This window comes from Chiloscyllium plagiosum, unplaced genomic scaffold (genome assembly GCF_037043375.1).
Source record: "Chiloscyllium plagiosum isolate Xiang-an unplaced genomic scaffold, Cpla_swu_hap1 HiC_scaffold_1, whole genome shotgun sequence".
Classification (NCBI taxonomy): Eukaryota; Metazoa; Chordata; class Chondrichthyes; order Orectolobiformes; family Hemiscylliidae; genus Chiloscyllium; species Chiloscyllium plagiosum.
The window spans coordinates 24,195,909-24,208,292 of NW_028270139.1; the positions used below are offsets into that span (position 1 = coordinate 24,195,909).

Here is a 12,384-nt window from a genome sequence, read left to right on the forward strand (position 1 = left end):
AGATTCTAAGAGTAAGAAGGTTACATTGGAGTTATACAAGACTTTGGTCAGACCACAGCTGGAGTACTGTGTGCAGTTCTAGTCCCGACACTATATTGGTTGCACTGGAGGGAGTCCAAAGGAGATGTTGTTTAGGATGGAGCAGCATATCCATGATGAGAGGCTGGATAAACTTGGCTTTTTTTTAGAACAGAGAAGGCTTGGGGGATATTATTGATGTGTATAAGATTGTAAAGCATGGATAGGCTAGATTGAAAGCAGCTATTCTCTTGAGTTGAAGGGTCAATACAAGGTATACTTTTAAAGTGAAAGGCATAAGAATTAGAGGGGTTTGGAGAAAATATGTTTTCACTCAGAGGGTGGTGGGGTATCTGGAATGTCTTGGAAAATAGTTAAGACAATTTTTAAAATATACTTGGATGGGCACTTGAAATGTCATGACATAAATACAATGGCCAAGTACTGGAAAGGTGGGTAAAGTGTACATTTAGAATATGTACCTGATGAAGGAGCTCCTTCACAATCACCTGATGAAGGAGCGTCGCTCCAAAAGCTAGTGTGCTTCCAATTAAACCTGCTGGACTATAACCTGGTGTTGTGTGATTTTTAACTTTGTACATTTAGAATAGTTTTTGTAGGTGGAGATAGAATGGACAGAAGAGCATCTTCTGTACTGCATGATTCTATTCATCTAACTTCTACTTCGATGCACTTGTGCTTTTCACATTAACTTCTCCGATGGTAGTATGTTCCAATTCTCATCACTCTGTGAAGCAAAGTTTTTCCTGAATTCCTTATTGAATTTATTACTTGCTATCTTGTGTTTAGGGCAACAATTTTGGAAACTGCAGATGTGGAAATATCTTCTCTATGTTTCAACATTATAAACTATTTTGTATTCTTAAAGACCTCTATCAGCTCATTTCTTGACCTTTTCATTTCTTGAGAGAAATAGTCCAGCCTGTTCCAATGTTTCTTGAGTTCTGACATTATCTTTATAAATCACCAAACAATTACTTTCATTTGTTTCCAGGATGAAAACCTCAATGGCGTTTATTGCTCCTCATTAATGAGTCTTGAGAAGCTTAGCATGAGCTACATTATGTGTGAACAACTGGTGTCCATGTGGCTTGGCAACACTCACAATGCTTATTTCTGAAATACCACTCTCAGGTTTCTCATTGTGGCCCAGTTCTTTTATGTTCATCACCTGTTTTGTTGTTTGGGGTTTTTTCTTGGGAAATACTGATTTCCATTTGGAATTTTTTTTATTCCAAAAATATACTTTATTCATAAAATAATTTGATGGTCTGTACAGTTGGTCATGCCATACATACTTAAACATTTGCATACAGAGATCAGAATTTATCATTTGTATATACAGGTCTGTACGTTTATCAATCATATGTCCATATATTTAGCTGAGGTGTCAGCAGAGCCCAAAGACTGCGTGGGCCCCCTGTTCTTCTTAGGCAGGCAGATGTTACACGGTGGTCTTTCTCCACCGCGCCTTGGCGGCAGCTTCAGCGCGTCCCTCAACACATAGTCCTGGACCTTGGAATGTGCCAGTCTGCAACACTCAGTCGGGGTCAACTCCTTCAGCTGAAAGATCAACAGGTTTCGGACCGCCCAGAGAGCGTCCTCCACCGAGTTGATGATCCTCCAGGCACAGTTGATGTTCGTCTCGGTGTACGTCCCGGGGAACAGACCGTAGAGCACAGAGTCTTGCGTCACGGAGCTGCTCGGGACGAATCTCGACAAACACCACTGCATTCCTCTCCAGACTTCTTCTGCATAGGCACATTCCAGAAGGAGGTGAGTGACAGTCTCGTTCCCCCCCACAGCTGCTTCGAGGGCAGCCTGCAGTGCGGGAGAGAGTCTGGGCGTGCATAAAGGATCTCACAGGCAGAGCCCTTCTCACCACTGGCCAAGCCATGTCTTGGTGCTTGTTGGAAATTTCTGGCGATGAGGCATTCTGCCAAATGACTTTGACAGTCTGCTCAGGGAACCGCTCGATAGGATCTGCCCTCTCCTTTTCCTGAAGGGTCTCAAGGACACTACTTGCTGACCACTTCCTGATGGACTTGTGGTCAAAGGTGTTTTTCTTCATAAACTTCTCCACAAAGGACAGGTGATACGGAACAGTCCAACTACTCGGAGCGTTCCACAGCAGCGAGGCCAAGCCCATCGTTCGCAACACCGGGGACAGGTAGAACCTCAGTACGTAGTGACATTTAGTGTTTGCGTACCATGGATCCATGCACAGCTTGATGCAGCCACACACAAAGGTGGCCATCAGGGTGAGGGTGGCATTGGGTGTATTTTTTCCCCTGTTGACCAGATCTTTATACATCGAGTCTCTTCGGACCCGGTCCATCTTTGATCTCCATATACATTGGAAGATGGCCCGGGTGACTGCAGCGGCACAGGTTCTGGGAATAGGCCAGACCTGTGCCACGTATAACAGCAATGACAGTGCCTCACACCTGATAACCAGGTTTTTTCCTGCGATGGAGAGCGACCGTAGCTTCCATCTGCCCAGTTTCTGCCTCACTTTGTTGATATGCTCCTCCAAAGACTTGGCGCACGCCCCTGCCCCCCTGCCCCCCTGAACCAAATACCCAGCACCTTCAGGTGGTCGGTCCTGACGGTGAAGGGGATCGAGGATTGGTCGGCCCAGTTCCCGAAGAGCATGGCCTCGCTCTTGCCTCGGTTTACCTTGGCCCCTGAGGCCCATTCGAACTGGTCACATATGCACATCAGTCTGTGCACGGACAGCGGATCCGAGCAGAAAACGGCGACGTTATCCAGGGAGGCCTTAACCTGCAGGCCCCCGATGCCAGGAATAGTCACCCCTCTCAGGCTCACATCCTTCCTGGTAGACTCGGCAAATGCTCTATGCAGCACACAACGTAACAGGAGAGAGAGAGGGCAGCCCTACCTGACTCCAGATCTGACTGGGAAGCTATCTGATTCCCACCCATTGATTAAGACTGCATCATTTCCATTTGGATATAGACCCCCAGCAATTGCTTTATCAGCACTTAAATTGGTACATTGTGACATGGAAAGGAGGCAAGAGAAAGCTAGCTGCTTCTATGTGAGTGTTACTGGGATTATTTAGTAGTAGGTATATAATTACATGTCAGCGTCGACATTTATAAAGAAGTTGTATTTAACTAAGCAGCAAGAAATTCAATGCTCTGTTGAATAATAATCTCTCGGAAAATCACAGTGATTAATGCGCATGCATAAATGTACAGCTTTTCCAATATATTCACCAATAGCTTCTGTCTTTATCCATTACTAACAACCTAAATTTTAAATGGATTCACAGGGACTAATAAATAGGTCCAGCAGGTGTTAATCAATAGGATGAATGAACAATCAATGGAAAACTGTCACTAACACGCCAAAGGGCAATCATCCAGGAACGAAACTGATGTAATAACATGTGTGTGACATATCCTGTTCAAATGCTCGGAAAACAGTTCGGCTAGATAACAAGAATTCAGTGCACATATGCAAACATGAAGTTATTGACCACAGAATCCATTATTTTTCTTAGAAACAATCTTTTGCACTCTTTTAAATCCATGAACTGTGTGCAGTCATTTCTGCACTTCTCACTAATCATTAGACTAATACTTCATTTGAATTGTCATAATATAAGCTTGATACTTTATTGTCTCTATCCTATGTTTAATTTACTTGTAATTAATCAAAATATATTTGAAGTTAGCTTATGGCAGAAAGTATTTCTGTTGTGTTGGAGATTCTGAAATATGGCATGTTCAGTTCCAGTGAAATTGATTGGTAAAATACCAAACTGATAATAGTAGATCTCTGTATTAGGTGTGTCAGATTTAAACTTAAGTGGTCTACATTTGATTTGCAGAAAATTAATTCAACTTTTACATGTAAACATTAACTACGACTTGAAGATAAATGGGCCTTGCTATATTGCAGTTAAAATCAGAAGTGTTTACTTTAGATATGCACAATAAATCTAATAAATACAAGATAATGTAACTCAGAATTATTTAAATGTTGATTCAGTATTATAAAATGTTTATATAAAGGTGAGTTACTTATTTTATCAGTTTATTATGCAGAAAATGTGACATATTTTCCTGAAAATAGTTAAAATAAATGACATGTTAAATGTTTTGCTGAGTGCATTTTGCTTTGAATACAAACTGTAGAAATATTGGCTCTCACAGCAAACCTCCTCTTCTAGCTTAAGCAAATATAGCCAGATAACTGTAAAATAATTCAAACGTAGAAATGACAAAGCACTTTGTTATGGATCAGTTACATGTCTCAAAACACTGATATTTGTAACTCTAATCTCTTATTAGGAATCATAAATCAGTGTGATATTGATTTTTTTTAACCAGAACCAGCAAAGCAGTGTCATAAATTGAGTAGCTCTTAAAAGCCCTGTGCACCATATTTGCCACTCCCCTGTTTGCAGGGCTAAGGATTTGCTTCTTAATTGCTTCTGCTACTACCACTACCCAAAGCTGTACTTGTAAACTAACTATAGGATCCCTGATACATTTTTATTGTTCTTTTCTCAAGACAATTTATCTTGCTGTCTGGATGACAATGCTTTTTTGATAGACTAACAGGACAAGAAGTGAATGTTTTGTAAAGTTGAGCAGAGAAGCATTGTGAGCACTGTGGTAGTGGCTATAAATGCTGTTAATCTATTTTGGATTATGCAATGCTTGTGAGGCCTAAAATGACTCTTTAATAAACCAATTCTATTGATTTAACTTGGTGTGAGTCTAACAAATAATTTAAGAATTGGTTTTAAAATCTATTTGAATGTAGAAAATGTAGTTTTAATTTTGGTGGCTGTCTTATTACAGAAGGTAAAGACAAAGATGTAAGTTTACTCAATACTGTTGTAGCAATAAGGACTAGCAACAATTTTAACATAGGGATAATAGAGGCTGTACTAAATTAGTAACTCGTTATTTGGTTCAGATAGCAATATTATAGGATAGTACTTCAAGTAATTAATAAATGTAATTTTGACTGTGTAATCTGTTTTTAAATACCATGCTATAGGGCAGATGCTTTCATTGCATTTCATTTATTTTTGACTGTTTGATCCAGGTTTCTTCAGTGATACCTTGTGATTATATAAGAGAGTTTAATGGCATAGTGGCTGTGGTTGTGTTTTGATGATGAAATGGTTCTGCCCCACATATCTGGTGCAGGTCGCTCCATATAATATTTTGGGTAGGTCCCAAGGGTGAACATTTGGACCATGTTGAGGATGTAAGCAGAATAGGCTGATTATGAAGTCAGTTTGCATTTAACAGAGATTTGATAACAGTGGTTTTTAGCCTGAATGTTTCAGCCAGTGCACTTTCTAAACTGCACACTGCTGAATAATCATTCAGTAGTGAAAATAATTCTATCTTCTCCAGGCATAAAGAGATCATCAAGCACATTCCAATCAAAATATTGCATTTGTCTTGCTCCTCCAGAATGTGAAATAAGTGGCTGTTATGAGCGACTCACTGGGGTTACCAGTAGCTCCAGTGTTGTTCTTGGGAGCTGAATCGAGCTGACCTTAGGGATTTTTGCTGGGAACTAGGCTCAGCTGGGCTCAGAGATTTTTGCCGGGGGCTGGATCCAGTCCATCTCAGGGATTTATGCTGGGAATTGAGCCCACGTTTTTGAGATTACCACCAGGATCCAGGCCCAGGTCTCAGGGGTTGCCGCTGAAAGATTTCTGGTTACTGGACCTTGAGTTTGGGGGTGGTGGGGAGCAGGATTTCCAGACTTATGCCCTGACAATTACTTGGGCTAGAACTTAGAGGTTGCTGGGAGTCAAATCCAGGGAATGCTGACAGTTGCGGCAGGGGCATGTCACCTGCTGCTGAGGGTGGAGTTAGAAGAGAGTGGAGACTGCGTGGTTGAAATGGAAAGGAGGTGGCTGTGGGCATGGGTACGAAAAGATGGCTGCAAGGGTGGAGATGGAAAATCGGAGGTTGCAAAGGGGTTGTGGAAAGGCAGATATCGCTGCGGGGAGAAGGTGGAGGCTGCAAGTGGGGGTCATGGGAAGGAGGTTGTTGCATGAAAGAGACTATGAGGAAGGGTTGGAGTTGGGGGAGGAGAAACCGGCTGCAAGGAAGAAGTCAGAAACTCTAAAGGAGGGAAAACTGTTTAGTACCTGTCATCAATAAATACTCAACTAACTGGAAGACAGGAAAATTTATAATTCATTACGTCAGTGATTTGTGTAAAATATTTAGTTTAAGACTGCAAATGTTCAGTAGCTACTGTAAAGGGACAATGTGTAATGGATGTTATTACAATGAATGATGTGTCAGTTGTTCAATTCCATCTGAAGTGCTATAAATAGGGTCACTAAGTCTGGTTCAAATGGTTCTGCATTATGCATATGCTAACGAATGACTTGTGACCTCACGAGTTTGCAGAAGGTGCTTCTAGGGCAATTGTTTTTGTGTAGAACTGTCAGTTAGTTATTTTGAAAAGAATTTTTTAGTTGCTAAGTTATGTCTGTAGTTTTGTACCAATTTAAATATTGTGGAATTTCATAAATTGATGCTTTCCTTGTTTCTCGTGGCTTGAAATTTAATGGAGGTTTGATAATTGAAGAAATTGATAAAGTCTTTCAATTCTACTTCTGTGTGAGTCCAAAATTGATTTTTATGAATGGTATACAGGATGGTATCAGAACGTAAATGAGTTAGTGAGCATGAAAAATAGCCCCTGCAAATCAAAAAAGTAGCCCTTGAGAAAATCTTGAGCTGCCCTTGAAAAAAGCTATTTTGATACAGTCTTCTAGGAGAAAGTGAGGACTGCAGATGCTGGAGATCAGAGCTGAAAAAGTGTTGCTGGAAAAGCGCAGCATGTCAGGCAGCATCCAAGGAGCAGGAGAATCGACGTTTCGGGCATGAGCCCTTCTTCAGGAATGCCCTTCCTGAAGAAGGGCTCATGCCCGAAATGTCGATTCTCCTGCTCCTTGGATGCTGCCTGACCTGCTGCGCTTTTCCAGCAACACATTTTCAGCTCTGATCTCCAGCATCTGCAGTCCTCACTTTCTCCTAGAAGATTTTAACCTACTGCGAATCCTTTTACAAGAATGCCTTCCTTGAAGAAGCTCTCTTCCTCCCTCTACAAGGATTTCAGTGAGTCACTCTCTCACTGCACACCCCAGGTCATCTCCTCTGCCCAGAAGCTCTTCAGCCACGTTCTCAAACCATTCCTGAAGAAGGGTTCATGCCCAAAACGTCGATTCTCCTGCTCCTTGGATGCTGCCTGACCTGCTGCGCTTTTCCAGCAACACATTTTCAGCTATTTTGATACAGTGCCAGGTTCAAAGTAATGGAGCTGTTTACATAATATGAACTAGCAGGTTATATACTATTGTATGACAAAAACATGATTATAAAGTGTTTTATACATTGAAAACTGAGCTGTATGAACAGAGGCATGACATACAAAAGTGCAGAAGTTTTGCTGAACATATAAAAATTTTGATCCCACTGTGACTATGGTTTCAAATTTTGGACATCAGAGGGATATGAAGACTTTATAGACTTCCAGATGAAAATTACTGGAATGGCACCAGGGATAAGGCATTTTAGAGAAGCTGGGGTTGCTCTTAGAGCGAAGAAGCTTGAGATGATTTGATGGGAGATACACAAAATTATGTAGGCTTTAGATAGAATAAATAAGGGTCAGTAATCAGATTGTTCAGATTTAACACCATAAATAGTTTGGCAAGAGAGCCAGAGACAGCATTAGAAAAAATGTCCCCACAAAGTGTTTAGGATTTGTTGAGCACTCCCTTCGTGATACTGTTGTGTGAACAAATTCAAAATAATGATTCAAGAAAACTCAGACAAAAAATGGAAAGTACATCTGATGGAGGGAGGACTGACAAGATTCTCTTGGAAAAAACTGGGGTGCACACTTGATGGGTTGTATGACGTCTTTCTATGCTGCACTATTCTTGCCTGTAGTGCAGCATGAACTATTCTTGTCTGTAGTGCTGCATGAAAGCATTCAACAGAAGCTGTCAAGAGTTAACATTTGAGCAGTGCTAAGGAGCTTGGAAATGGGAGAACAACAGGGCCCATGATTCGTCTTCCTGGTCCTGAAAGTGTGGTTCATGACTTTTTTTTATTAATTCATGGGTGTCCAGCATTTATTGCCTGTTCACAGTTGCCGTTGAGAAGGTGGTGGTGATTTGCCATCTTGAACCACTGTGGTCCATGTGCTGTGGGTCGACCCAAAATGACGTTCGGGAGGGAGTTTCAGAATTTCGACCCAGTAACACTGAATGAATACTGGCGTATTTCTAGGTCAGAATGGTGAGTGGCTTGGACGTGAACTTGCAGGTGATGGTCTTCCTGCTGCCCTTGTCTTCTAGATAGAAGTGGTCATGGGTTTGGAATGTGCCTATTTTAGGATCTTAGGTGAATTTCTGCACTGCAACTTGTAGATAGTACACACTGCTGCTACTGAGCGTCAGTGGTAGAGCGAATGGATAGTTGTGGCTGTGGTGCCAATCAAGCAGGCCACTTTATCCTGGATGGTGTCAAGCTTTCTGAGTGTTGTTGTAGATGTACCATCCAGACAGGTCAGGAGTATTTCATCACATTCCTAACTTGTGTCTTGTAGATGATGGATAGGTTTTGGGGAGTCAGAGGTGAGTTACTTGCCAAGGTATTTCTAGCCTCTGACCTGCTGTTATAGCCACAATGTTTATATGGTGAGTTTCTGGTCAAGGGTACCCCCAAGGATGATTGACAAGAAGCGGTAGATGGATTGTCTCTTATTGGTGATGGTCATTGCCTGGCATTTGTGTGTTTTGAATGTTACTTGGCACTTGTCAGCGCAAGCCTGGATATTGTCCAGATTTGGTTGTGTTTGAATATGGATTGCTTCAGTAACTGTCAAGTCATGAATGGTGCTGAATATTGAGAAATCATTGGCAGTCATCTACACTCATGACCTTATGATGGAGGGAAGGTATTTAATGAAGCAACTGAAGATGGTTGGGCTTAGGACACAATCATGAGAAATTTCTGCAGAAATTTTCTGGAGCTGAAATGATTGACTTCCAACAACCACAACTATCTTTCTATGTGCCAGGTATGATACCAATCAGCAGGGAGTTTGCCCCTGATGCACATTGATTTCAATTTTGCTAAAATTCTTTGATGCTACACTTGGTCAAATATGGCCTTGATGTCAATGGTTGCCATTTTCACCTCACCACTAGTATTCAGATCCTTTGTTCATGTTTGAACCAAGATTGTGATGAGGTCAGGAGCTGAGTTGCCCAGGTAGAACCCAAACTGGGTTTCAGTGTGCTTGGTTATTGCTGAATAGGTGCTGCTTGACAGCACTATTGATGCCACCTTCCATCACTTTACTAAGTGATGAGAGTGGACTGATGGGTTTGGTTGTGTTGGTAAAAGAGGGGGTTGTGTGGCATTGTTGGTCAAGGACAGTATTGCAGTTGGAGAAAGGATGTTAGGGGACTCGTCAACTGAGGTAGTATGGGCTGAGGTTAGAAACAGGAAAGGAGAGGTCACCCTGTTGGGAGTTTTCTATAGGCCTCTGAATAGTTCCAGAGATGTGGAGGAAAGGATAGCAAAGATGATTCTCGATAGGAGTGAGAGAGGCAGGGTAGCTGTCATGGGGGACTTCAACTATCCAAATATTGACTGGGATCACTACAGTACGAGTACTATAGATGGGTCAGTTTTTGTCCAGTGTGTGCAGGAGGGCTTCCTGACACAGTATGTAGACAGGCCTACAAGGAGCGAAGCCACATTAGATTTGGTACTGGGTAATGAGCCCGGCCAGGTGTTAGACTTGGACGTAGGTGAGCACTTTGGTGATAGAAACGGATAGGTGTATAACACTGGGCAAGAGTTACAACTGGGGGAAAGGTAATTACGATGCGCTTAGGCAAGATTTAGGAAGCACAGGATGGGGATGGAAACTGCAGGGGGTGGGCACATTAGAACTGGGGAGCTTATTCAAGGAAAAGCTCCTGAGTGTCCTAGATAAATATGTACCTGTCAGGCAGGGAGGAAGCTGTAGAGCACGGGAGCTGTGGTTTACGAAGGAAGTGGAATCTCTGGTCAAAAGGAAGAAGAAGGCTTATGTTAGGATGAGATGTGAAGGCTCGGTTGGGGCGCTTGAGGATTACAAGGTAGCCAGGAAAGGCCTAAAGAGAGAGCTCAGAAGAGCCAGGAGGAGACATGAGAAGTTGTTGGCGGATAGGATCAGGGTAAACCCTAAGGCTTTCTATTGGTATTTAAGGAATAAAAGAATGATGAGAGTAAGATTAGGGCCAATCAAGGATAGTAGTGGGAAGTTGTGTGCAGAGTCAGAGGAGATAGGGGAAGCTCTAAATGAATATTTTTTGACAGTATTCACTCTAGAAAACAACAATGTTTTTGAGGAGATTACTGAGATACAGGCTACTAGACTAGGTGGGATTGAGGCTCACAAGGAAGAGGTATTAGAAATCCTGCAGAGTGTGAAAATAGATAAGTCCCCTGGGCCGGATGGGATTTATCCTAGGATCCTCTGGGAAGCCAGGGAGGAGATTGCCGAGCCTTTGACATTGATCTTTAAATCGTCTTTGTCTATAGGAAGACTGGAGGATAGCAAATGTGGTTCCCCTGTTCAAGAAAGGGAGTAGAGACAACCCTGGTAATTATAGACCAGTGAGTCTTACTTCAGTTGTTGGTAAAGTGTTGGAAAAGGTTATAAGAGATAGGATTTATAATCATCTAGAAAAGAATAATTTGACTAGGGATATTCAGCATGGTTTTGTGAAGGGTAGGTCATGCTTCACAAACCTTATTGAGTTCTTTGAGAAGGTGACCAAACAGGTAAATGAGAGTAAACCAGTTGATGTGGTGTATATGGATTTCAGCAAAGCACTCAATAAGGTTCCCCACAGTAAGCTATTGTACAAAATGCGGAGGAATGGGATTGTGGGAGAAATAGCAGTTTTGATCAGTAATTGGCTTGCTGAAAGAAACAGAGGGTGGTGGTTGATGGGAAATGTTCGTCCTAGAGTCCAGTTGCCAGTGGTGTATTGCAAGGGTCGGTGTTGGGTCCACTGCTGTTCGTCATTTTTATAAATGACCTGGATGAGGGCGTAGAAGGGTGGGTTAGTAAATTCGCAGACAACACTAAGGTCGGTGGAGTTGTGGATAGTGACGAAGGATGTTGTAGGTTACAGAGAGACATAGATAAGCTGCAAAGCTGGGCTGAGAGGTGGCAAATGAAGTTTAATGCAGACAAGTGTGAGGTGATTCACTTTGGTCGGAGTAACCGGAATGCAAAGTACTGGGTTAATGGTAAGATTCTTGGTAGTGTAGATGAGCAGAGAGATCTCGATGTCCAGGTACACAGATCCTTGAAAGTTGCCACCCAGGTTGACAGGGTTGTTAAGAAGGCATACAATGTTTTAGCTTCTATTAATAGAGGGATCGAGTTCCGGAACCATGAGGTTATGCTACAGCTGTACAAAGCTCTGGTGCGGCCACACTTGGAGTATTGTGTACAGTTCTCGTCACCGCATTATAAGAAGGATGTAGAAGCTTTGGAAAGGGCGCAAAGGAGATTTACTAGGATGTTGCCTGGTATGTATGGGAAGTCTTACGAGGAAAGGCTGAGGGACTTGAGGCTGTTTTCGTTGGAGAGAAGAAGGTTGAGAGGTGACTTAATAGAGACGTATAAGATAATCAGAGGGTTAGATAGGGTGGACAGGGAGAGACTTTTTCCAAGTATGGTGACGGTGAGCACGAGGGGGCATAGCTTTAAATTGAGGGATGATAGATATAGGATAGATGTCAGAGGTAGTTTCTTTACTCAGAGAGTAGTAAGGGTATGGAATGCTTTGCCTGCAACGGTAGTAGATTCGCCAACTTTAAGTCGTCATTGGACAAACATATGGACGTACATGGAATAGTGTCAGGTAGATGGGCTTCAGATTAGTATGACAGGTTGGCGCAACATCGAGGGCCGAAGGGCCTGTACTGTGCTGTAATGTTCTCTGTTCTCTATGTTCTACATTCTATGTTTGTTTTGCTTTAGGTGTACAGGACATACCTAGGCAATTTTCCATATTGTTAGGTAGATGACAGTGTTCTAGGAGAAAATGAGGACTGCAGATGCTTGAAATCAGAATTGAGAGTGGGGTACTGGAAAAGCACAGCAGGTCAGGCAGCATCTGAGGAGCAGGAGAATCGCCATTTTGGGCAAGAACCCTTCATCAGGAATGAGGCGTGTGAGCCAGGCAGGTGGAGAGATAAATGAGAGGGGGCGGGGCTGGGGGGAAGGTGGCTAAGAGTGCAATAG

General features: G+C 42.4%; 1 pseudogene; it reads right to left on the reverse strand.

Moving 5' to 3' along the window:
- Window positions 1-1,483: 1,483 nt before the first annotated feature.
- LOC148152086 (uncharacterized) overlaps window positions 1,484-12,384 on the reverse strand; it is a 65,800-nt pseudogene continuing 54,899 nt past the window's right edge.